The 25,766-nt window shown below is 49.4% G+C and overlaps 1 protein-coding gene across 2 annotated transcripts in view; it reads left to right on the top strand.

The window, feature by feature from the left end:
* The first annotated feature begins 10,568 nt into the window (after nt 1–10,568).
* PPP1R16B (protein phosphatase 1 regulatory subunit 16B) overlaps nt 10,569–25,766 on the top strand; it is a 101,916-nt gene continuing 86,718 nt past the window's right edge. For both annotated transcript variants that reach the window (XM_034641902.1, XM_034641903.1), the window contains exon 1: nt 10,569–10,714. The gene's annotated coding sequence lies outside the window, so the exon portion shown is untranslated. The remainder of the gene's footprint in view (nt 10,715–25,766) is intronic.

The raw sequence follows: 25,766 nt of genomic DNA, 5'->3' as shown, positions 1-25,766 counted from the left end.
AGAATTTATGAGCATAATAAAATGGTTGTTTACCTCACTAAGTCTTTAGGTAGTTTGTTACACAGCACCATGAATTCCCAAAGGCTTTTCTAGAGCAGCTGCCACGAGCCTGGCTCGCTCCCATAAAGGCAAGGACCTCCCCCTCTCCACCCAGTGCACTCCCAGCCTCTATGCATAGCTGTTGCTGCCACCTGGTGGCCAATGGAAAGAATGCAAGAACCGCTGTTCCCTTTTTTTTTTGGTTTTGTTTTAGTTATTTATTTAGTTATTTACTTACTGATTTTAAATTTTACTTAATTAACATACAGTGCAGTATTGGCTTCTGGAGTAGAATTCAGTGAGTCATCACTTACATTCAACACCCAGTGCTCATCACAACAAATGCCCTCTTTAAAACCCATCACCCATCCTGCCCATCTCCTACCCATCTCCCTCCACCACCCCTCTGTTTGTTCTCTATCATAAAGAGTCTCTTGGGGTGCCTGGGTAGTTCAGTTGGTTAAGGGTCCGACTCTTGATTTCAGCTCAGGTCTTGGTCTCGGGGTCATGAGTTCAAGCCCCATATCAGGCTCCACACTGGGTGTGGCGTCTGCTTTAAAAAAAAAAAGTACTATAGCTTGTTTCCCTCTCTCCTTTTTTTCTTTTCCCTTCCCATATGTTCATCTGTTTTCTTTCTTAAATTCCACCTATGAGTAAGGTCATATGGTATTTGTCTTTCTCCGACTGACTTATCTCACTCAGCATCATATCCTCTAGTTCCAGCCACGTCGTTGCAAATGGCAAGATTACATTCTTTTTGATGGCCGAGTAACATTCCATTGTGTATATATAATACAGCTTCTTCATGCATTCGTCTATCGGTGGATATCTGGGCTCTCTCCAGAGTTTGGCTATTGTTGATAATACTCCCTTTCTTTTTAAGAGGAACTTATTTTCACTCATTCTTTCATTCCACAGACATTCACAATCCCTGATGGTGGTGGGTCAAATGTAGTTTTAAAAAGCATAATCTAACATTACTGGTTTTTGTATGTTTTTTACTTTGGTCATGAGATTTCATTTACAAGTCCTCAATCTCTTAAACTTTCTTCTAAAATCCAAAATTCTCTGAAAACTGAGAGGTTTTCATCAGTTTATAAAAGCTCGCTCAGTAGCTAATCTGAGCTGACATAAGGCTATGTGTCCTCTCTCATTAACATTTCACAGCAGAAATATTAGTGTTTGAATATGGCCTGATGCCCTAGACTCCTCTAGGGGCGTTATATAATAGAGGGCACTGGTTCTCAAAGTGTGGTCCCCAGACCAGCAGCATCAGTGTCCACTGGGAACTTGTCAAACATGGAAATTCTCAGGCCCCACCCCAGACCTACTGAATCAAAAACTGTGGGATGGGATCTAGCCATCTGTGCTTTAAGGACCCCTAATAGTGATTCTGGTTCTTGTTTAAGGATGAGAATCACTGATCCAGAGTATATGCATCACATTGCATTTAGAAAATCCAAAAGCCTGAATTCCAAAGCACATTTGGTCCCCATGGTTTCAGATAAGAGATTCCTTAGAGACTTGTATTTTGAAGTTTGAAGTCACGTTAAAGGAACCCATAAGATTTTTATGTTTAAGAGGTGATGGGGGTGCCTGGGTGGCTCATTCCATTAAGGTTAATCGTCTGCCTTCGGCTCAGGTCATGATCTCTGGGTCCTGGGATCGGGCTCCCTGATCAACGGGGAGTCTACTCTCCCTCTGCTCCCCCCCACCTTGCTCATATTCTCTTTCTCTCAAATAAATAAATAAATAAATAAATAAAATCTTTAAAAAAAAGAAAAAAGAAAGAGGGCAGTGGTTCCTTGTAGGCACTGAGAAAGGGTGCTTAATAATAATACATGCTATATAATAATAATAATATAATTATATTATATATATAATTATATATAATTATAATAATAATGCTAACTTCTCCTGAGTGTTTTTTTTTAATTTTAATTTTTTAAAGATTTTATTTATTTGTCAGAGAGAGAGCATGAGCAGAGGGGAGCTGCAGAGGGAGATGGAGAAGCAGACTCCCAGCTGAGCAGGGAGCCTAATGCAGGACTTGATCCCAGGACCCTAAGCCAAAGGCAGACGCTTAACCAACTGAGCCACCCCGGTGTCCCTTCTCCTGAGGGTTTATAACCTACCAGGCACTGTACCAAGTGCCTGCACTCACCAAGTCCACACAACGAAAGTGGGCATTTTTATCATCCCCATTTTATGAATGGGAAAACTGAGGCCAGGGGAGTGAGCAATTACCAAAGCATGGAGAGGGCCACCAACAAGAGCCGTAGTCTCCAGTAGAGGGACACAGCCAACTCACATGGCCTTGTTTCTTCAGCACTCTGAATCTTTCTGGCACCTCCCTTTGGCTAAATGCTACAAGAAGTCAGAGGACAAGGGAACCTCTATAGCTTAGCCCACAGTGGTGTGGAGCAGGTGAAAGATGGAGAACAGGGGCCATGTTTCATATTTCTGTAGCATGTGTATGTATCCTAAGTGGATGCTACCCTGTGTTTAAATACAGAACTATCACATTACAAGTATCCATTTGCAACTTGCTTTTTTTTTTCTCACTCACATTTTGTTTTCCAGATTTATCTATGTTGATACAGGTAGCTTTATTTCAGTTCATTTTCTCTGCTGTTTAGCATTCCATATTCAAATAGCCCTTCACTTATTGGTATCAATTCTCCTATTGGTGGATAGTTAAAATGTTGCCCATCTTTTGCTATTACAAATAAAACTACAATAAATATTCTTAGACTTCTCTTTTCCTACACAGGTGGGAGTCTGTCTCCAGGCCAGGTGCTCCTAAAAGTGGGGTTGCTGGGGCACAGGACGTGGACATGCATATCCAACTTTTCCAAACAAAGCTAAATTTCAAAGTGGTTGTACCAGTGTTTGGTTCCCCCCCCCTCCCCCCACTCCAGGGGTTCCTGTCATATCCCTGGCCTGTCCTTCACTTGAAAGGACTTTCTTTGCCTTTCTGACAGCTGTCCGACTTTTCTCTCCTGGATGTTTTCTTTGCATTTCCCCAAGAATTCCGAAGCCAAGCACCTCTCCAGCCAATCTCTTGTGTGGGGATAAGCATTTTGCCTTCTCACTCAGGCTGTGCCTCTTCATCTTCCCAGCCCAGATTTCTAGAATTCCAAAAGCCCTTTCCTCTCCTGCACGAGGCAGTAAGACATGAAAAGTGCCACCCGGGCTGTGGATGTCACCACTTGGGACTGGAGAGCAACTTTGTTTGCCTTGCATGGCATCTGTCCTTCCCCAGAGGCAAAGAGTGACAGCAGCCAGACGGGCACAGAGTTGAGGCCAAGAACGGTAGCAACAACAGAACAAAAATCACGGGGAAGAAAACCTAAACCTGTCTGCTTTCCAAAATATTGCCCCATTTCCCGGAGCTGCTTATTGAACCCTGGGGCGTGCTGGGACCAGTGATAGGTTCTCCGTAAACCCCTCCAACATCTTGTAAAGTAGGGTTATTTCATCCATTCCACAGATCCTCTCTGTGCTCGTAAGTGCCGGGCTTGTTAGGCCCTGGGAATTCGGTGGCGGGAAAACAGACCCGGTCTGCGGTGCGCAGCACCTGTATCAGCTTGTCAGGCCTGCCATGACAAGGGACACACACTGGGGGCTGTTTCCTCCCAGTTCTGGGCAATGGAAGTTCAAGATCAAGGTGTCAGCAGGGTTGGTTCTTCTGAGGCCTCTTCGGCTTGCAGCTGGCTGTCTTCTCCCATTGTCTTCTTTTCTTCTTTTAAAGATTTTATTTATTTATTTGACAGAGAGAGAGAGCGCGCATGTGCATGAGCAGGGAGAGGAGGAGGGGCAGAAGGGGAGAATCAGACTTCCCACAGAGCAGGGAGCCTGAGGTTGGGCTCCATCCCAGGAACCTGGAATCATGACCTGAGCCCAAGGTAGATGCTTCACCGACTGAGCCACCCAGGTGCCCTCCCTGTGTCTTCACGATGTTTTGTCTGTCTAATCTCTTCCTCTAAGGACACTGGCCTATTGGGTGAGGGACCGCCCATATGACCTCATTTACCTTCATCGCCTCTTTCAAGGTCCTGTCCCCAAATGTAGTCACATTCTGAGATCCTGAGAGTGAGGACGGCAACATATGAATGGAGGAGGGATGGGACCATAATTCTGCCTGTAACACTCTCTAGTGGGAGCAGACATTAATCCAGCTGTTACAAAGGTAGGTCAAATTATAGCTGTGTTCTCTGGGAGTTTGACTGAGAGGCTTCTAGGAAGCCTTCACTGAGGAAGTGACATTTGGGCTGAGACCTGAAAGAAGGGTGGGAGTTCAGCAGGGAAAGAGGGAAAGAGGGAACAGCAGATCAAGCAGAGGAAAGAGGATATGCGGAGGGATGGCCATTCCCTGCGGGACACTGGGGAGTCGGAAAGGCAGCCAGGTTGTCAGAGCGAGTGTCTCCACAGACGGTGAAGCCCTGCATCAGGGAAAAATCACCTGGACACCCCTTAAAAACACAGATCCTGGGCCTCACTCCAGGCCTACTGAATCTGACGGGGGCTCAGCAACCTCCTTCCCACTGTCCAGATTTTGTTATTTTGAAAAATATCAAACTTGTAGAGAAATCGAAAGCAAAGTACAAGGAACCCTTGGATGGCCTTCACCTAGATTCACCAATGGTGAACATTTTGACACATTTCCGCTCTTCTTTCTTCCTCATTCACCCTCTCCTCGGTAGGCAGCCCATAAGAATGAGGGAAGGACCTTTCCCCCACAACCACAATGCCGTGATCATAGCTCAGAGTAGTAACGTTGAATCAGTAATGGTATCTAATATAGAAACCGGAGTTAAATTCTCAATGGTCTACAGCACTTCTTTTTTGGCTCTTTACTTTTGCAATCCAGGATCCAATCATGGTCCATGCTTTATATATATTTCTTGACTTTGTCCCTTTAATCTCTTTTAATCTAGAATAACTCCCCATCTTTAAAAAAAATTAACTTTTTAAAAGAGAGTCTAGGCTTGTGGAATGCCCCACATTCTAGATTTGTCTAAATTGTCCTCATGGCTAAAATCAGGTTAAGTATTTTTGGCAAGAATATGACATAGACGATGTCACGTACGTCATATTACATCACATCAGGGCACGCACATAATGTCAGGTTGTCCCATTCTTGGCCGTGTTGGGTTTGATCGTTTGGCTCAGGTGGGGACTTCTGGATTTCTCCATTGTAAAGGTCCATTTCCCCCTTTTTAATCAGTACAGAATTTGGGACAGTGATCCTTTGAACCACGTGAATAGTCTCTTATCCGGCAACTTTTTACTCAGTGGCTCTGGTATCTGTTGATGACCTTTGCCTCCTCAATTGTTATTATATTGGTGACTGCACAGCGGCATCTGCATTTTTAATAAGTGCCCCAGGGGATTCCTTTACTCAGGAAATTCAGGAAGCTCTGCTTAAACCAAGGTAAGAGATACAGGAGACTGAGAGGTCACTATCCTGGTAGCTGGAGGCATTAACTAGTACCTGCCGTTCTTTAGAATCAGTTACAGTGCATATCCCGAGGCTCCATACCATGCCTAAGAATGAGGAAGGAGTGCAAAGGACAGGCCTGGGAAGCAGCATTTTAACACTCTCTTCCTCCCCTTCTCCTGCATAATTCGGTGCTTCCCAGACTTCAAGAAACACAGACTTAGGTAGCGATCCTTAGCCTGGCTCCACATTGCATTTTCAACTCACCTGGGGATTTTTTGTGATCTGTGCGTATATGCCTGTGTCTAAAGGTAGGAGCCCCACCTCCAGAATCGGATTCAAATGCCCTGGGGTAGAGCCTGGCCAACAACCTTTTCCCAAGCTCCCTCCGTGATTCCAACATCCTGCCAAGGTTGACAGCCACTCACTGGCTTCCGAGGGTTCTCTGTAAACTGAATATAAAAATGAAAACCCATCTGTCCCCTCTCCCAGTCACCCTGAAACTCCCAGTGTTGCAGTTCTGAGCTCACCTGCCAGCTGAAAACATCTGGTGCCCCTCTACACCTCTATGGGGCTCCCACTGTGTGCACACGTTTCTGACTGTGCTCTTTGGGAAGCTTACAAAAGAAAAAGAGGTCAAAGAAAGGTCACTTCCCTCAAAAGCACGAGGACGTGGGAAAGCACACACACAAACACATGCAAGTCTTGCACAAAAGGATTTTCGCAAACCAGGAAACTGACCCTCTGGAAGGGGAAATGACCGCCCAGCGAGTTTACGGTGGAGCCAGGACCCTTACCCAGCAGGCCTTTCTACCCGCCCCCCCCCCCCCCCCCCGGCTCTTTTTCACCTGAGCCCGTGCTGCACTTGCTGCACGTCTGTCGGTTGGGCCTGGCCAGCCGCCAACATCTTCACCAGCCACCTAGCAGGGCTCCCTGGGGGCCAGGCATCGGACTCAGTGTTTGCTAAACCAATGAATGTAGCCGGCCCAACACCGGCCCACTGGCTGGCATTAAGAACCAGTGGCTCAGATCACCTTGAAAATGAATCCCTTTGAGCTGGATTAGCTCATTTTCCCACAGACTCAGGAGTCTCTGGGCCTTTCTTCTGGAGTCCTTGCTTTACATCATAGCAACCATCTAATGCACCCCAGCTCTACCTTCTGCGTCATGTATATGTAACGATGAGTTCACTTGAGCTGGAGTTGACCAGTTACACAAAAGTTATTGGAGATATTTAATTCTGTATTTGTAAACACCGATGTTTCAGATTTTATGTATGGGGACAACCCATTTATTTTTGGGTCCTCAAACATTTCCACTCGTCTGTTAGAATGCTCCTTGGCCTTGGACTGTACCCTAATGTCTCACAGACTGTAGGTGAGCTCAGAATGTTCCTGCCTGGGGACAGAGGCTTGGAGGACACGGTCAGTGTTGCTTTCAAAGGACCAGTTAGCTTCTTTCAGGGAAAACTTGATTGCGATACAATTCGTATACCATACAATTCACCCATTTAAAGTGTACAATTCAGTGGATTCTGGTATATTCATAGGCAACCAATCACCACGTCAGTTTTGAAACATTTTCATTGCCCCAAGAAGAATCTAGTGTCCTTTATCAGTCATGCTCTGATTGCCCCCCGCAAACCGTCTTCCAACTCCAGACAACCACTGATCTATTTTCTGTCTCTGGAGATTTGCCTCTTCTGGACTTTTCACACCAATGGGATCACGCAACCTGTGGTCTTGCGCCTGGCTTCTTTCGCGTGGCACAATGTTTTCCAGGTTTATGCATGCTGTGGCACGTGTCAGTACTCCATTCCTTTTGATGGCCAAATAATCCTGCGTGCTATGCATATACTGCATTTTATTTATCTGTTCAACATTTGATGGACATCCGGGGTGTTTCCACTTCGGGGCTAGTATGAAGAACGCTACTCTGAAGGTTCACGTACACGTTCGTGTGCATGTGTGCTTTTATTTCTCTCAGGTACACACCTACCAGTGGAATTTCTGGACCATCTGGTAACTCTTGTTGAACATTGTGAGGACCTGGCAGACGGCTTTTGAAACCATTTTACATTTCCACCAGTGATGTATGAGGTTTCTCATTTCTTCACATCCTTGCCAACACTTGTTATTGCCTGTCTTTTTGATCATAGCCACCCTATTAAGTTTGAAATCGTGCCTCATTGTGGTTTTGATTCGCATGTCCTTGATAGGTAATGATGTTGTGTATCTGCTCATATACGTACTGGCCATTTAGATATCTTCTTTGGTGAAATACCTCTTCAGATACTTTGTCAATTTTTTCATTGTTATCTGCCTTTTTATTATTGAGTTATAAGAGTTCCTTATATATTCTAGATGGGAGACCTTATCAGATACATGGCTTGCAAATATTTCCTCCCATCTTGTGGGTTATATTAGTTTGCTAGGGCTGTGTAACAAAATAGCACATTCTGGGTGGCTTAAGCAGCAGAAATTTCTTTCTCACAGTTCTGGAGGCTAGAAGTCCAAGATCCAGGTGTCTGCAGATTTGGTTTCTTCCAAGGTTCCTCTCCTTGGCTTGTAGATGGCTATCTCCTCCACGTGTCTTCACGAGGTCTTCCCTCTATGTGTACATCCCTGATGTCTTTTCTTCCTCTTATAAGGACACTGGTCTTACTGGATTCAGGCCCCACACTATGGGCCTCAGTTTAACTTAATCACCTCTTTAGAGACCTTATTACCAAATACAGTTACATTCTGAGGTACTGGGGGTTGGGACTTCCGCATGTGAAATTTGAGGGGTGGGGGACACAATTCAACCCATAACAGTTATCTTTTCACTTTCTTGATGGTGTCCCAACTTTTGTTGCACAGGAGTTTTTTGTTTGTTTGTTTTTTTTATCAAGTCTGACTCATCTATTTTTTTCTGTGTTGCTTATGCTTTAGGTGTCATATCTAAAAAACAGTTACTTAATCCATGGTCACAATTCGTGCTAATGTTTTCTTACGAGTGTTTTGCAGTTTTAGATCTTACATATCAGTTTGGTCTGTTTTGAGTTAATTTCTGTATATGGTGTGAGGTAGGGGTCTGTCCTTCTTTCACAGGTGGAAATCCATTTGTCCCAGCACCATTTGTTGAAAAGACTATTTTTTCCCTCATTAAATTGTGTTCTCACTCTTTTTTTTTTTTAAAGATTTTATTTATTTATTTGACAGAGAGAGAGACAGCCAGTGAGAGAGGGAACACAAGCAGGGGGAGTGGGAGAGGAAGAAGCAGGCTCCTAGCAGAGGAGCCTGATGTGGGGCTTGATCCCAGAACGCCGGGATCACGCCCTGAGCCAAAGGCAGACGCTTAAGGACTGAGCCACCCAGGCGCCCCTGTGTTCTCACTCTTGTTAAAAATCAGTTGGTTGTAAGTGTAAGGGTTTTTATCTGGACTGTCAGTTCTATTCCATTAGTCAATATGTCTGTCCTTATTACCCATACTGCACTGTCTTGATTACTGTAGCTGTGCAGTAAGTTTTGAAATCAGGAAGCATGAGTCCTCCACTTTATTCTGAGTGCACTTGAACTTTTGGTATCAAACACGGTGAGAGGTGTGAATGAACAGTACAGCATGGGGATTGGGGCCCATCCTCAAGGCTTCATGTCAGGAACACAGGTTCCAAGTTCGACACCTGCCTTGGAGAGATGGATTCCCACCCTCTCAGCCCACAGCTCCTCATGACAAATCAACGGAAGCATTCTGCAGAGAACAATGATCCCCTTGGGTTATTTTAAACATCACTTTATGTCTTCCCTACCTGCTCTGCTCCCTAATTGCTCTTACTGAAACAGTGTCATTCACAACTGGATTATTAATGAACTAAGAGGGAGCCGAGGGGGTGAATGAGGGAGGGGGCTTTTGGAGGACTTGGGGGGCCTGAGGACCTGGAACGAGGCCAGCCCTGAGGTTTGCACTTCCTCAAGAAAGGTAACTGCGTTTCCTTAGCCAATAGGAAATCACTAAACTCAGATTATACTGTCCACCTCAAAAGAGCATTGCAAGTGTGTGATGACCCAGAGGAATTCTTTAAACCAGACTGCTGGGAGTTGAAATAACTGTGCACCATCCCAAAACTCCCCAGATTTAAACCTTGTCTGCACCGCCCGCTGGCTGGCCCTGGGCTGCCTAGGGCTCTAAGCTGAGGCTGAGAAAGCTCAGGAAACAAGGCCCTTTGTGGAGGAGAGAATTCTATTGTTCTAAAGCCAGTGTTCAGGGAGTGTGGATTCCAGAGAATGTTTTGGTATGGGGTTTTCCCCTTTGTTAACTTTCTCTTCTCTTCCTGGGGGGTGGCAAGGGGAGTAGGGCCCTCTCTATGGCAACTTAAAAATAGTNAACACGGGGGGGGGGGGGGGGGGGGGAAGATGGTGCTCAGAGGGCTGGAGCCTTCAGCCCCAGAAAGAGGCTTGAACTCGAGGATAGAAGGCACCGTGGCGTGTTTTGCTTTTCATCTTGACCATTACATCTGCGGAGAGCAGCCCCCATCTACACCTCAAGTGGTGACAGACGTCAGCAGAGGTACGACCACTTCCTTCCTCCTGAGCTTCACCTCCTTTCTTTTCAGAAAGAGGAAATGATACGAAGCCACGTTGCAGGCCACAGCCCCCAAGCTCCCACTAGTCTCTCCCCTTTCTCAGCTGGGGAACCTGCCCCCACAAACCTGTCCCCAGGGCAAGGCCTAGTTGGGCTCCTCCATCGACGTCCAAGGAAGCCTTCAGATTCAGGCTGCGCAGGCCCTCAAGATAGGAGACCTGACTTTCTGGCACTGGTACTAATTCTGGGTGTCCTCGGGCAGGTTACTGCTCCCCTCTGGGCTTCATGACACCCTTGCGTTGAATGGGAGCAAGAATACAGTCCCGGGCTTCCCCCTTTCCGCGTTTGTTGGTAGTGACGGGGGAAGACCATCGGGAAGACTGGCCGTGTCCCATCGCCTTTGATTTCCCGCTGCTCAAAGGAGGAACCGCACCGCCCTGGGGCGCCGGGACCCTTGCACGAGCTCCCTCGCCAGCCAGAGGAGCCGGGTGAGCGTGCCCACCCACTTCCCGCGAGCTCAGGCCCCGCCTACGGGGAGGAGCCGAGGGGCGGTGCGGAGGCTGGCGGCGGGGCTCAGCCAGCTTCTGTCGCCGCACGGGCAGCTGCGGCTCGGGGACGGACTGACAGAGCCAGGGCCGGAGCCGCTCGGGGCCGGGCTAGGGAGAGCGGGTGAGTTCCCCGGCGGCGCCGCCCCTGCCTGGCTGGACCCGGCGGGGATGAGGATCGCGGCGGGGAGGTGGTCCCAGCCGCCGAAGGTCTGGCTGGGGGTGTGTGGGGCGCGTGGGCCAAGGGCCGGCGGCTGGAGGGAATTGGGGGAGGGGGCACTGGAACGGCGGGTGCCGGGAGCGCAGGCCGGGGAGTCGGGCTGGAGTGGGGGCGTTCTCCGGGTCTGGCGCGCCGACGAGGAGGCGAGGGTAGAGGGCGCACCGGCGGGCTGTTGGCTGGGGCCGCCGTGGCCCGATCTTGGGGCAGCCTGTGGGATTTCGGCAGCTTCTGCCGGGGGGCGCAATCCCGGGAAGCGGGAGCCCCAACCAGCATCAAACAGCCTGGGCGCCCAGCCTCGGGGCCCGGCATGGGGGCGCCGCCCCCTCGCGTGGTGGCGCCAGGTCCCCGCAGGGAGCGCTCCTGCCCGGGGCGGGAAAGGTCCCCAGGGCAGGCGCCCCCGCGTGCGGACCCGCCCAGCCGCCGGCTCCCGCTGACAGCGCCGGCTGGACCCGGGAGATCCCGCATGCTTCTTCCTGGCGAGAGGTGCGCCCGGCCTCTCCAAAGGGCCGCCGTGCGCGGGCTGCTGGGTCCCCCGCGTCAGGAGCGCGCCTCTCCTCCCGAGTCCCGCGCCCTGACTCCGGCCGGAGGAGCGCCCCCGAGCGCCTGGGATGGGCAGAACCCGTGCAGCCCGCCCCGGGGAGGTCGCGCAGAGGGGTCTCCCCAAGGTCATCCGGAGCGCCCAGGCTGAGCTGCCCAGACCGCCCCGAGTGAAGAGCAGGGAGGGGGAGGCCCCCGCTGCCCGCCTCCTTCCCTGATGCAGACTCCCTCCCTCCCCCTCCTTCCCCAGTCCGGACCGGGCTTCGGGCGAGCTGCCGATGATGCAGCTCCCAGCCCGGAGCGGATGATTGAGCCTAGGCGAGCTTTGAATCCGGTGCTCCCGAGAGGGCCGCGCGCAAAGCCTGGGACCCGGTGCTCCCGGGCACCTCGGGAGCGGAGAGAGAGGTGGCTGCATAAGCGCTTCTCAGAACCGAAAGCCGAGCTGCTTGCGCGCCCATGTGATTGGATTCCACATAATGGGCCCCTGTTCTCGCTGTCAGAAGCGCCCACCAGCTCCGCGCGGCCCCGGGCACCAGGTGCCGCCTCTGAATCGCCCTCTGTGGAGGACCCAGGGCCCTGAGGTACCAGGCGCCCTTTCCCGCAGGGCTCTCCCGGGAAGGGGCCTGTCGTTAGCCGCCTGAACCCGCGTGGTACTTTCCTGTGTGCCCTGCCATTTCCTGCGGCTGGTGAGACACCGAGGGGGAAAGCCCCTCCAGCTGGAGGCCTGCCCCCTAGGCTGGTGATAAAGCCTCTTATCTCAGCCAGTGACTAGCGCTCCGCCGGAGGGTAAGGCACTTGGCCTCTGGGAGCCTCAGTTGCCTCTAGGAAATGGGGCTAATAATCAGGCAGTGGGCAGGGGTGGTGATGGGCCCCACGGGAAGCTTGGTGCAGTGGGGCAGGACAGGAGGATGCTTCTAGGTAAATCCTGGAGCCTTTCATAATGGTTTTGAGTGGGGCGTGTCTCTTCTTTTAGGCGAGAGAAGAAGTGGAGTCCTGGTGGGTGGTTCTGCAGGGGCCGGGGGAGTTTCCACATCTTCTTCCCTCAGCTCTGGTCCTAAAGCTCCAGCCTGCAGGCGGCTTGTGGGCCCTGGTGAGTCCTTTCAGCTCCCTGCCCGCGCACAGGGCAGTCCCACACACATCCCCCCGCTCCTCCTGCCCCTTCTCTCCCACCTGCCACCAGGATGATGGAGGCAAGATGTCACCCAGGCTACTCTGGACGTTCACCTTCGGACTTTTCCATCAGTTGGAGTTTACCCAACAGTGTCCCTCACCCTGAAACCTTTCTGAACCCTCTCCTGGTCCCAGCCCCTGGGGCGTCTCCTTCAGGAAGACCAGCTGATCCTTCCTATCCCTCTCTCAATCTCTTCACACTGGGATGTTCACCTGAGTGTTCTCTGGTTAGAGTGTTGGGGCTCCTTGCCTCCTGCTGCTCTCTGGACCTCCCCTGCATGCAATGAAGGACATGTAGGCAAGGCCAATGTCTGCTCAGACTTCATTCTGGTACTTGGTGCTGGAGTGAAGGTTAAATTCTAATCTAGCCACTAAGCCTGTTTGGGAGCCTGTGAGGTTGGGAGGAAAAGGATGCTGACCCAGGAAGGTGGGATTTACCCCCGAGGCAAGACCCGTGCTGCCGAGCCCATTTGGGCTCTGTGGAAACTAGGGCCTCGGGATCTTCTCAAAACCAGCTGCATCCCCAGAGCACCCTTTCTCTGGCCAACAGAGGTTGCAGCTAGCCTGGTTTTGCAGATAGCAGAAGGTGCATTCCTGGGTTCATGTGCTGGGCTTGGACCCTCAGGCACCCCACCCAACCTTGTCCCCTTCCCCCAACTAGCTGCCCCAGTCTGCACCCTGCCTGCACCCAGGACTTGAACCATTTGGTGTATCGTGGGTCCCACCGGGCATTTTTCCAGCAGATACCAGGATAGCCTTCTTTCCCTGAGCACATCTTAGAGAACGGGCTCAAGGAGAGCTTGGGCAAGCCTGCCTCCTACAGAAAGCTACGAAGTATGAAGAGCAAGGGCACCAGACAGGTTTGGTTCAAATGATAGCTCTATACTTAAAAGCTCTGTGATGCTAGGTAAATTATTTACCCTCTCTGAGTCCTGGTTTTCTCATCTGTAAAATGGGGTTGTGAGGCTTCTGTGAGATCGTAATGCATCGAAAGTGCTTAGTACAGCACCTGGCGTGGGCAGGAATGCAGGAAGTGATTATCGTCACCAGCACCACCATTTCCTCCTTTGCACTGGGCTGTCAGAGGTCCCACCGCCTCCAGTCTGGGGGAGTCAGACCTCTTCTTCCTCTCACTCTCAGGACTGGGGAGGACTCTCGGCTGGGGAGCCCTGACTCCTGGGAGCTGGAGTCCAGCATGAGCCTGTCCCCAGGAAGTCTGTGAACTAGCCTCTCTCATCAGGCTGCTGTTTTTCAGGATTTGTGGATTCATTCAAGCGATGTTTACCCCATTCTAGACCTTGTGCTTAGGACAGGATTTCAAGATGAATCAAGCAGCTCTTAGGGCCCCCTCTGCGAGAGAGAGGCCGGCCTGGAACCCAGTAGCAAGGACAGTGTGGGAGAACAGCTTGACTGACAAGGAAAGGAGTGGAGAGTAGAGCGGCGGATGGACAGGTGGCCTGGGCCGGCAAACCCAGGTTTCACTCCTGAATCTGGCACCTTGCCGCCGGGGGGTGATAGGCAGATGCCTGGCTGAAAAACTGAGCTCAGGGCCCTTTAGATATTAATCAGAGCTTTGCACATGTTGGTTGCTATTATTACTGGTCTATGATGACCAATAACAGGTGGGCCAACTTTGCTGTGGGAGCACAGTTGAGGCCTTCAGAGACAATTTTCCAGGTGGCGGTTAGTAGAGGGGCGGGCGGGCTGAGCAGAGAGAGCAGCTTGTGCAAATGCACAGGGGCTCGAAAGTGCACCGTGTCTCTGAGAGCAGCGGGCAGGAGTGGCAGCTGGAGCACCGTCACGATAGGGCGTGACGGAGGCAGGAGCGGCAGGCGAGGCCAGGGAGGTGGGCAGAGGCCAGCCTGCCAAGGGGTCCCAAATGATTAAACACTCGCTGATCCGAAGCAGGCCCCCTGCAGCCCGTGGAGGTTGTCTGACTGCACACCCGAGGAAGTCTAGGATTAACTTCTGCATGAGAGGGAGGGCTGGCCTGGGCTTCTGTGCCAACACCGTAACTGTCCCTTCCTCCTTCTCCCGGGAAAGCATGGAGAACCTCTTGTTCTTCCCGAGATGCTTTTCCTACTTCTGCACCTGTTTTCTCTCTTCCTGGGACTCAGTTTCTTATCTGAAGGAAGGGAATGTGGGTGGAGGAAGTGTTGTGATTTGGCTCCTTATTGATTATAATATTGTACCAGGTGCTTTCCAAGTCACTGTCCAAGGTCTTTGCTTGCATTGCCATGTAATCCTCATAGTGACTTACTGAAGTGGATGCATTTATCCCCGTTGCACAGAAGGGGACACTGAGGCACCGAGGGTGAGGCAATTTGCTAAAGGTCATGCCGCTCATAAGCGGCAGGATCTCCTGTGTGGGGGGCTCTGAAGCTGCTATGTGCTGTCCTGTACCACTTAACTCATGCCTCTTCTAAATATCTAAAGCTGATTGCAGAACGTCTGACTTCTTCACTGTGTACTGTTGGATGCTGGACAGCAGGCACCTTGGAGATGGGTCATGGTAGGGTGTGCCCTGGGAACCTGGACACTGCCCCATTCTCTCCCTGCCCTGATTTTTGGGGAGGCCCTGGGGACAGGCACTTGGCAAAGGGGAGGAGGTGTTCCTGCATGTCTCAGAGTTCAGGGCAGCATTCCTTGGCCCCGCAGGGTCCCCCAGACATGTCTTGAGGCAGGCAGTTTGCAACTTGATTGATGTGGCAGGTGGTGGTTGAGTTCCACTGTGACCCCCAGGAAGGAATGAGCCTTTTATGATGGCTAGTCAGAGCATCACGTGGCCCTACCTGTTTTCAGAAGGCAAAGGCTCAAATTTCCTTTTCCGTAGGAGGCAGACTTTAGGTTCAAATCTCAGTTCTGTCTTCCACTGGCTTTGGGGCCTTGGGCGATTTCTTCACTTCCTTGAGCCTCAGTTTCTTTATCTGCAAATATTTGCGCACACATGCACACACACGCGCACACACACGCTATTCAGCGCTTTCATAAAGATCTGTAATCATACAAAGAATATCTGGCTTTCGTGTCATAGAGAACATTGGTGTAATATCCACAACATTGACCTCCATGGTACTTACCGTAATTGTGATGATCTGGTTATTTGTGGTCATTACTCTTTTAGTCTATCTCCTCCACTAGACCAGTGGTTCTCCCCTGGGAGCAGTTTGGTCCCTAGGAGCCCTTTGGGAATGTCTGGAGACATTTTTGGTTGTCACAACTGGGGAGGTGCAGAGGGGGAGGCTGCTACTGGCAGCTGGTGGGCACAGGCCAGGCAGGGCTGCTGCTCCGTTTCTTCCGTTGCACAGGATGGCCCCTTACCACAAAGAACCACCCGATCCCAAATGTCAACAGTGCCGAGGCTGAGAAAAGTTGCATAGGACCATGAGCCCCATTAGGTCAGTGACTATGTCTAATTCATTCATGTGTCCCCAGTTGCCCAGCGTGAAGCCCGGTACACGGGAGACAATTGATATGCATTAAAGGGATGAATGAGGACTTGGAAGGCCTTGTGTCCCCTGGAGTCCCAGAGGTTTGGCTTGTAGGACATTTTGAATGGGCAGAAGAGATTTAGATGAACCTGAATGGTAAACGGCCAGTTGGTAATTCCGGCCAAAGAAATTCCGACGGAGCTATTTTCCTTCCCAAGCANGGGGGGGGGGGGGGGGGGGGGGGGGGCGGCGGCAAATGATCATGGCCGCAGTCACCAGTGCATTCTGCTCAAGTGGATACGGGACCCACCTTTATCTGAACAAGCAGGCTGGGGCAGGGGAACGTAGGTGCTGACAAGGAACGCCCTGTCAGCTGGGCCCTTGGGATTTGCCAAGCTGGGGCACAGCTGCTGTTGCCTTCCTGTTTTTCCCTTTCTGGTGGAATGAAGGAAACCCACTGAATGGCTATTTTTCCACTGACATTTACAGCAATGTGATAGGCCTTGGATTAATGAGGTCAAGCTCCAGTGTGAAATCTGCCTGATAACTTGAAGCCAGGCCAACAGGAAGACGTGGCTTGTTTTCTTTGGGCCATTTGATGTCTTTGGATGGCTTTGGCCAGGGAAGCAGGGGTCACAACTCTGTACAAAAGAAGGGAATGTTTCATGCCCCAGAATTATAGCGGCTGGAATTGTTGTCTCTTTTTCAATTTACCGGGAAGATTTATTTTAATGGGGACTCAGGAATAAGAAACTTGTTTGAGCAGAGGTTTACCGTGGGCCCCAGCTGCTACTAAGTATGGATCTGGGCTGTGAAAGCCTGTTTTTCTGGAGCTCTCTCTGGGACTTAGAAGGAAAAGATTGGCCCCAAAGTGTGCTTGGACAGGTTAGTTAGAACTAATGCGGATGGCGGAAGGGATCTTGGACATATGCCTCCAACTTGCTCACGAATCATCTTGGGGTTCCTGTAAAATGCAGAATCCCATTCAGTAGGTCTGAGTTGTTCGAGTCTGCATTTCTAACAAGCTCCCAAGGGGGAGCCATTCTGCTGGCTTGTGAACTGCACTTTGAGTAGCAAGGGTCTGGGGAACCCTACGTCTACAGGTGAGGGGTCCCTGGTGTAGCCCGCACAAACACAGAGGCATTCCGCTTGTTACGCCTGTTGGCCCAGCCATCTGCCGTGCTGGCAGGCTCGCAGAGGCACGTGTTTATTGTTTCTCTTCTGTGTGCCCAGGTCTGGGACCAAACATGGAAGCAAGGATGCATGTTCCCAAAAGCAGGAACAGGGGTGGGGGACAGCTAGTGCTTCCAGCAATGGGCGTCCAGGGACACGCTGTTCCTGGGTCACCTGATCACTGGAGGCCTGTTAAACATACAGATTCCTGGGTCCTAGACCAACCCACTTGTATCAGAACCCACCAGGCCCTGGGAATCTGTATTTTTAAAAAGTGGGCCAGGCTGGCGGAGGGGAAGCCGGCAGGAAGCGGCGGCGGCGCGTGGAAGTGCCTTGCTCAGCAGGCGCAGCATGGAAGGTTGTAGAGTTGTGTACTGCTCTGTGGCACCCAGCGGAGGGAGGGGCCGAAACCTAGCCTGCTCCGCTTGCCAGGCTCTGCACCCTGCCGGGTTGCATCTGTCTGGAAGGAAGGGCATCTTTTTCTTAATAGTAATAATAATCATCAACATTTGGTACTGATTATGAGCCAAGCACTGTTTTTTGAGCCCTTTTAGTCTTCCTGGCAAAGTGTAGAGGTGGCATTACTGCTACCCTGATTTTACTGCTAAGGAAAGTGAGGCACAGAGAGGTTCAGTAACTTACCCCAGGTCACACAGCCATTAAGTGCAGGAGGCAGGATTTGAATACAGGACATCTGGCTTCAGATTCCTTGCTCTTAAATCATTATACCCTCTGGCTTTCCTTTGGGGCAAAAATGCTGTTGTGCTTTGTGGGGCTGTCCCGACTCTGAAGGAGTGCCTTTTTCAATTTCTTTCCAAGACCGGGGAAAGGCTCACAGTGACCTTGGCTGCTCCTGGAGTCAGACCTGGGTTTGATTCCCCACCTCCATCACTTCCTCTAATCCTGAGCAAGTTACTTGCTTCACCTCACTGAGCCTCAATCCCCCATGTGTAGAGTAAGAATAATAATAGCATGAGATGATGTGATTAACCATTTAGCTCCGCACACGGGATGTACTCGATACATATTAGCAATAGTTATTACATCAGTATTGGCCTGGGGGAGGATCGATGGCTTGAGAGCAGAGAGGATAGGTGTGCAGAGCCCTGTGTCATTTATGTCCCTGGAGGCCGAGCAGGGGTTGCTTTGTTCACCCAGGTTACTTATTTATGTCTGCCACTTACCTAGGCATCCCTTACCTTTGCTTCTTGGCCCTGGTTGGAGGCCCCATGTCCATGCCAGCCTGGTGAGTTCTCAGAATTTCTTGGCTCCCAGACTGATTCAGAGTCTCAATCAGAACTGGCCTTATTTCCTCTCCTCCCGGAGCAAGTAAAAGGCATGCATGCTCACACTTACTTTCTTCAGGGCTCTTGGTCCTTCTCAGGGACTGTCCCTGTCACCAGGTTCCCTTCTGGAAGTCTGTAGACATCATTGCTCCCCCATGAACTGGGCAGAGTGCCAATGTTGCCTTATAGACATTGCCTACTACCTTATAAAAAAATAGGGAAGACTTTCTCCCAAATTTCATTAGTTTTCTTCTTTCACATATAAAGCCAAGCTTTTGTTTTTTATTGGTGTATTTTATGCTTTTTAATTATAAAAAGAATACAAAATCATTATTAGCATCCAAACAGCACAGAAATTTGGAAAAGAGAAAGTAAAATGTCCCCAGCTTTCATCCCCAGCCACTCATTTCTTTTCCCCAGAAGGAATCCCTGGATTTTTTTTTTTTTTGAATCTTTCTGTAAATTTCTTATATACATACAAACCCATATTCATTTACGTGTCTATCCTTTTTTCTCTTTAACACACCTCTACAGCACTCTTGTGAAACCTCCTTTCTCCGCTGATTTATCGGAGCACATGTCAACACGTAGAGATACACAGGTCAGTCTTGAGGGCTGCGCGGTATTGCAGTAATAAACATGTGTCATATTGGATTTTCTAGTTCTTCATGACAGTTAAGATTGTTTCCAGTTTTTTCCTTCTACAACTCTGGTGCTTCAGTATCCCTCTGGCGTGGAGTATCTCTTCATCCACTGGCATGAGGTTATCCCTGTGGAAATTTCCCTGCAGTTTGAACTTGATGGGCATCGTCAGATTGTCCTCCCAAGAGTCTAGACCACTTTCTATTCCCTCAACAGTGTGTGCGAATGCCCCTTTCCCCACCCCCTTCTCCAACACCGTGTGGCAAACCACTTTGATTTTTGCTGGTCTGATAGGAATAAATTGAAAAGAATGTTTCTGAGTCAGGTGCCACATTAATTCAGATTTTATAACCTTTTAGACAGTGCCTACATAAGGATTGTTAAATATTCAAGAACTGCGTTTTACCTGGCCCTGTGCTTGGAATTCGAGAGAGCAAATTAAATGAAGCCAGTCTCTGCTCTCAAGTTGATCCTTATCTCCTGCAGACACGTGGAAGAATCAAATCAAAACAAAACAGTGCGGTTCAAATGTGCCAGAGGAATGCATAAGCTAAGCTAACTCCTGCTCGATAAACTCTATCTTCATGAATATCACGCATGAATTTGTAAAATACAGTATATACTATGTCCTGGGGGGAGCGGCGGGCGTACTTGAATCCTCAAAAGAAAATGACTTGGTTAGAAGCAAAACAAATCCTGCAGCTTACCCCTAGTGGGGAGAGCAGAAGAGGTGGGCAGTTAGGAAGTGGGGGGGACAGGTGATTTTCAGACAGGCACTTTGGTGGTTTCTGGATTTACTAATGGAAACCCATTAGTCCAAGGACAGTGGTGCAGAAACCCAGCTGAGTTTGTAGTGCTCATTACCCATCACTCACATCAAGGCAAATGTGTACGTTAGTCCAGAAACAGTGAGTGCAAAAGAGCAGAAAGCTGGATTTGAACACCCACAAACCTGGCCCTCACAGAGACTGGCCATGTGTGGCAGGAATAGGCGGCTCCCCCAGGAGTCACAAGGAGGCGAGCTCCGGACGGTGCCTGCTGTAGGGCAGATGCACAGAATGGGTGTTCAGTGAATGAGAGGACATCGAGGATGTCTCTGTCTCATAAAGGGGCCTCCTACTCGAAGAGAACAAATTAGAAAGGGTATGATCACTTTATCTACCCACTTGGGGGGAGCCAGGCCTTAGCTGTGCATTTTCTTTGGACCACTGTCCTGATATGTCTTCATTCTCTTGGAACGGCTTAAGAACAATACAACACAGGGAACAGTTGAGAAGATCTGAAACTGTCCTGCGCAATGAACATGAGCATCATTTTACAACAGATCGCACAGAGTGTGATGGGGCACACAGAGCCCACTGGACGGCATGCAGAGTGGGCGCACACAGAGCCCCCTGGACGGCATGCAGAGTGGGCGCACACAGAGCCCACTGGATGGCATGCAGAGTGGGGGTACACAGAGCCCCCTGGACGGCATGCAGAGTGGGCGCACACAGAGCCCCCTGGACGGCATGCAGAGTGGGGGCACACAGAGCCAACTGGACAGCATGCAGAGTGGGCGCGCACAGAGCCCCCTGGACGGCATGCAGAGTGGGGATACATAGAGCCCATTGGATGGCATGCAGAGTGGGCACACACAGAGCCCCCTGGACGGCATGCAGAGTGGGGGTACACAGAGCCCACTGGGTGGTGTGCAGAGTGGGGGCACACAGAGCCCACTGGATGGCATGCAGAGTGGGGGCACACAGAGCCCACTGGATGGCGTGCAGAGTGGGGGCCCACAGAGCCCACTGGACGGCATGCAGAGCTGAAAAGAGACCGTGAAGCCAGGGGCAATCCTATGCTGCCCCTCGGTGGAAGGCAAGGCAGGGGCCTGGGAGCTGTGTCCTGGGCGGGGCCCTCAGTATGCCCCCACGTCCGCCATCAGTCAGATCTGTTCTGTCTGGTTTGATTCTCCAGCACTGGTTCCAAGCCAGGATCACTACTTATGATCCAAGGATGGAATAATCTCAGCAAATTTTCAGTCTCTGGGTCTCCTGTCCTCCTGTCCACCGTCTCCCACGGAATACCTACTACGTGTGGGGGTGGCTGAGTGGTGGGATGTAAAGGTGGATGACGTATATCTCTTGCCTTTCGAGAGTATCTGGTCCAAGCAAAGAGGCAGATCTGAAACTAACAATTACTACAAAGTGTTGAGCACCGCAGGAGAGAGTGGTCACGTGCCTTGGAACTGGAGAGGAGGAGAAAGAAACCCATTTGGCACAGGGCAGGTAAAGAACAACCTGGAGGGAAGAAAAGGAGCATTAAGACAATACTGTGTAAATGAGACAAGGCGAGTGTTGAGCACCGTGCCTGGAAGGCACTTAAGGGATGAGAGATACCATCATCCCAGCACTTGTACCAGCTCTCAAAGAATGAGGAGTATGCCGGGTAAAGGGAAAGAAGGGTATTGCCATCCCATGGAACAGAATGAATGAAGGTGAGGAGAGTGGGGTATGTGGTGTTGTGAAAATTGTGTGGGCTTCGTAGCAGAGAAATCTAAGTCTGTGTCCCAGTCCTGGTTCTGCCACTTTCTAATTGTGACTTTGGGGACGTCAAGATGAGCTTCCATGTCCTAATCTACCAATTGGGGATCATCCTATCTGTTTTTAAAGGCTGATTGTGGGGATTAAAGTTAATTTGCGTGTGGTAGCTGGCACATAGCAGAGCCTCAGCATATGGGGGCTACCATTGTGGAGGCGTGAAACCATCAGTCTGGTTCAGCGTAGCTGGAAAATGGAGCGTTAGCGGGTTGGGGACGGGGAGGGAGGTTGGGATGGCCAGAGAGAGAAAGCTAAAACGTCAAGGCCAGATACCGGATGGGCTGGACGCTGAGGCTGAGGAGTTTGGACCTGACTCTGGAGACAATGGGGAGGATTAAAGCCTTCCTTATGAGGGAAGTCCTACAGGATCAGACCTAGTTTCAGAATGAACACTCTGCCAGTGGGGTGAATGGTGGATTGGAAGGTGAAGAATGGAGGTGAGAGAACCACTTTGGGAAATGCTGCATTCCACCATCCTGTCTTGGCAGCCGGCGGCTCGCATTAGCCTAGAAGAAGTTCTAGTAAGTCCTGCAGTCAGGCACTTTCTGAAGAGGCTGATTAGGGCAGTGAGTAAAAGCATGGGCTTCGATTTCAAGGCCAATGTGGATGTGAATCCTAGCCCTGGTGCCTACTGGCTGTGTAAACTTAGCAATTACTTAACCCCACTGAGTTGTAGTTAACCCTTCTGTAACATGACGGTTGACAGTACCTTCCTCACAGGCTTGCCGTGATGATAAATGTGATGGTGTAGATAAAGCATCAGCTTTGCTCTAAGAATTCAGGGGGTGTTCAGCAAAAGCTGATAGTTAGAATTTTTTAAATGACATATTTGATCATGAAACCCTTTCTCCATGTAACACCTATTCTCCATCCCTGGAGCTACTGGTGTTCTACAGAAAACACCTTGCTTTCGACTTTTCTGGAGACACAGCAGCACTTTTTGCTCCAAGAAATAGTAAGGAGCATTGCCAAGTTCTAACACAGTGGTTCTTGGATGTACATTAAACCCAACTGGGGAGCTTTTAAAAATGTCAATGCCTGGCTGCACCCGGAATCAATTAAATTAGAGGTGGGACCCACACATCAGTGTTTTTTCCTAATTTTGATGATTTATTAAAGTAAAATAAATATAGGAAAGTATGCAAACCTTGAATGAATCCTTCACAAACTGAACATACCCATGTAGCCTATATCCTGCTCAAAAAACAGAATATTACTAGTAAGCCTGCAACCCCTTTTATGTCCCTTTGCAGAAGCTCCTTCACCCCCAAACCATGGTCCTGATGAATTTTAGAAGCATTTTGCCTGTGGCTGAAGTTCACACACGTGGAAGCGTATAGTATGCTTTGTTGTGTGTGTTTGGCCTTAGTTTGGTTAACATTGTGAGAGTCCTCCATACTGACGAGTGAGTGATTGTGAACTGTTCATTGTCTTTGCCGTACAATGCTCCCTTGTGTGACTGTACCGTAATTCTTTTCTAGACTATTGTTGGTGGGCACTTCAGATAGTTTACACACCTTAGCACAATTACAAACCATGCTGGTAACATTCTAACAGTGCTGTTAACTAGCCTCTTGGGGAGTGTATGCAGAAATTTCTGTTGGGTATATTTCTAGGAATGAAATTGCTAGATTAAAGCTGTCGAGCAGTTTTTACAAGTGGTTGTACCAATTTATATTCCCAGTGTATAAGAATTCTTGCCAACAATTGCTATTTTCTGTCTTAAAAGGTTTTTTTTCCCCCCCGGCCATTCTGGTGGATATATAGTAGTCTTGCTCTGTGATCTTAATCTATGTTCCTAGCATCTCCCCGTGATTCCAGCGTGTAGCCAAGTTTGTGAACCTCTTTCCTTTTTTGTTTTCCAAGATTTGATTTATTTATTTGAGAGAGAGAGAGAAAGAGAGCGAGAGCATGAGCAGGGGCAGAGGGAGAAAGAGAAGCAGACTCCCCCCGAGCAAGAAGCCTGACTCAGGGTTTGATCCCAGGACCCTGGGATCTCAACCTGAGCTGAAGGCAGATGCTCAACTGACTGAGTCCCCAGGTGTCCCTGTGAAATGCTTTCCTAACAGGCTTTGAAAAAACAAAGCAGCCTTTAGTGGAACTGAATAAGGAGGGTTACAGTGGCCAGTGCCTCCCCATCGACTCCCTCTGATGTCTGTACCCAGAGTTGTGTATAGATCTGATCTGTGTAATCAGCCAGTGGAGGGTACTTTTGCTGTGGCAGGAGAGTACAGGGGTGCACCACACCTGACAGCCTGCCCCTCTTTCCTGTGTGCTTGATGTGGGGCACGTGGGGCCCTCAGGAATGTTCTGGAAACTGGAAAGAGGCCATGGAGGGACTTCACTCTCTTCTTCCAATTTAAGACCTGAAAGAGAAGGGGAGGACTCAGGGAATGGCTAGTGGTCTATACGGATGTTGTCAGATGAAAAATTGGTCTTTAGGACCTGAGTTTAAGATTTTGTGTTGTGTTTTTGCTCCTCAAAGCTTGTCCGATCCTTGGCACTTGGAAGGTACTCAAAATACAGTCACTGAAGGCAAGATGTGTGAGAACTACGTGACTGTCCCGGGTGGAAAGCACAACTCACGTAAATGCAGAGAAAGGCATTGGTGGGGATTTAGCAGATCTGACAGCTTTCATTCTCTTCTTTGTAGTGTCTGTGTTGTGGCCGATACTTTGTTTGCTCATTTAGTTTCCCTTATGCCCTGGAGCAAAGTTACAGTAGCTGCTTTAAATACTTATCTGTTAACTGCAACGTCTGGGGGCAACTTGGGATAGATCTCTGTTGATTGCCTTTCCTCTTGAGTTTGGGTCACCTTTTCCTGTTTGTTTTAAAATTTTTTTTCTAGTAATTTTGGATTACATTCTGAACATTGTGAGTGAGACTTGAAGAGACTGCTGATTTTATTATGTTCCTCAGAACAGTAATGATTTCCTTTGTTTTATCAGGCAGTTAACGTGACTGAACTCAAACTTGAAACTCAATTTCCCCTGTGTGGGCAACAGCTCAAAATCTTTGTTCAGTTTCTTTGGCCTGAGTTGAGCTGCTGGGAACTTGTCCCATAAATGCACCATTCAGGGGGATTTGGGTGGAATTTATGCTCCGAGTTTGGGGCTACTGTTCTGTGGCTGTTTTCTGAGATACCTCTCCTCACTTTCTGGGTGTAGTTACCGAATTCTGCCTCTAATTGCTCAGACAGGAAGAGTGAAGTCGTAACCACCGAGCACATTAATTGGGGCCTGTCCTTGGGGAAAAACCTATAAAAACATGGAAGTCGCCCTTTCTTTCTTTCTTTCTTTCTTTCAAATGTTGACTCCCCTCTGTTTTCCGTATGTTTGTAATTGAACAAACATAGTGCCTTCTAATAGGTTATGTGTGTGTGTGTGCGCGTGTGCGCGTGCGTGTGTGTAGTTTATAATAGTTATATGTGAGACTGTAGGTCCAATAAGACTGTCTCTCCCATTACTAAAAGCAGAAGCTTCCTGATCAATGGTTCATTAAGAAACCTCCAGACCCCCCTTATTTTACTGCCTAGCACAGAGTAGATGGCAATAAATATTTGTTTATTGAATAAATGCATGAGGCTCTAAATTTTATTTATTTATTTATTTATTTTTTAAAAGATTTTATTTATTTATTCGACAGAGATAGAGACAGCCAGCGAGAGAGGGAACACAAGCAGGGGGAGTGGGAGAGGAAGAAGCAGGCTCATAGTGGAGGAGCCTGATGTGGTGCTCAATCCCATAACGCAGGGATCACGCCCTGAGCTGAAGGCAGATGCTTAACCGCTGTGGCACCCAGGTGCCCCTAGGCTCTAAATTTTAAAAACTGGAAGTGAATTGGGGAGAAAATTTCCAGAAGAAAAATCCCGAGACCAGCTGTAACTGGATGGTCCCAGGTATCAAGTTGGGAGGGTGTCCGGTAATTTGCTGGGGACAGTGTTGAGTGAAGGATGGCAAGGATATTGGGGCCCTGGATCGCTGAGTGTGGACCACAGTGGCCCACAAAGTGAACCTGAGTTTTCAACACGAGGAGACAAACTCAGTTGTGACAGTAACATCATTCTCATGGGATCGAGTCTGCGGCTTACGGAGAACTTACCACGTTCAGTGGAAAGACAGCTGGTCAGAGGGGA

The sequence above is a fragment of the Ailuropoda melanoleuca genome, chromosome 13 (assembly GCF_002007445.2).
Source record: "Ailuropoda melanoleuca isolate Jingjing chromosome 13, ASM200744v2, whole genome shotgun sequence".
Taxonomy (NCBI): Eukaryota; Metazoa; Chordata; class Mammalia; order Carnivora; family Ursidae; genus Ailuropoda; species Ailuropoda melanoleuca.
Note: the sequence above shows the minus strand (reverse complement) of the source record. Positions and strands in the feature narration are given on the sequence as shown.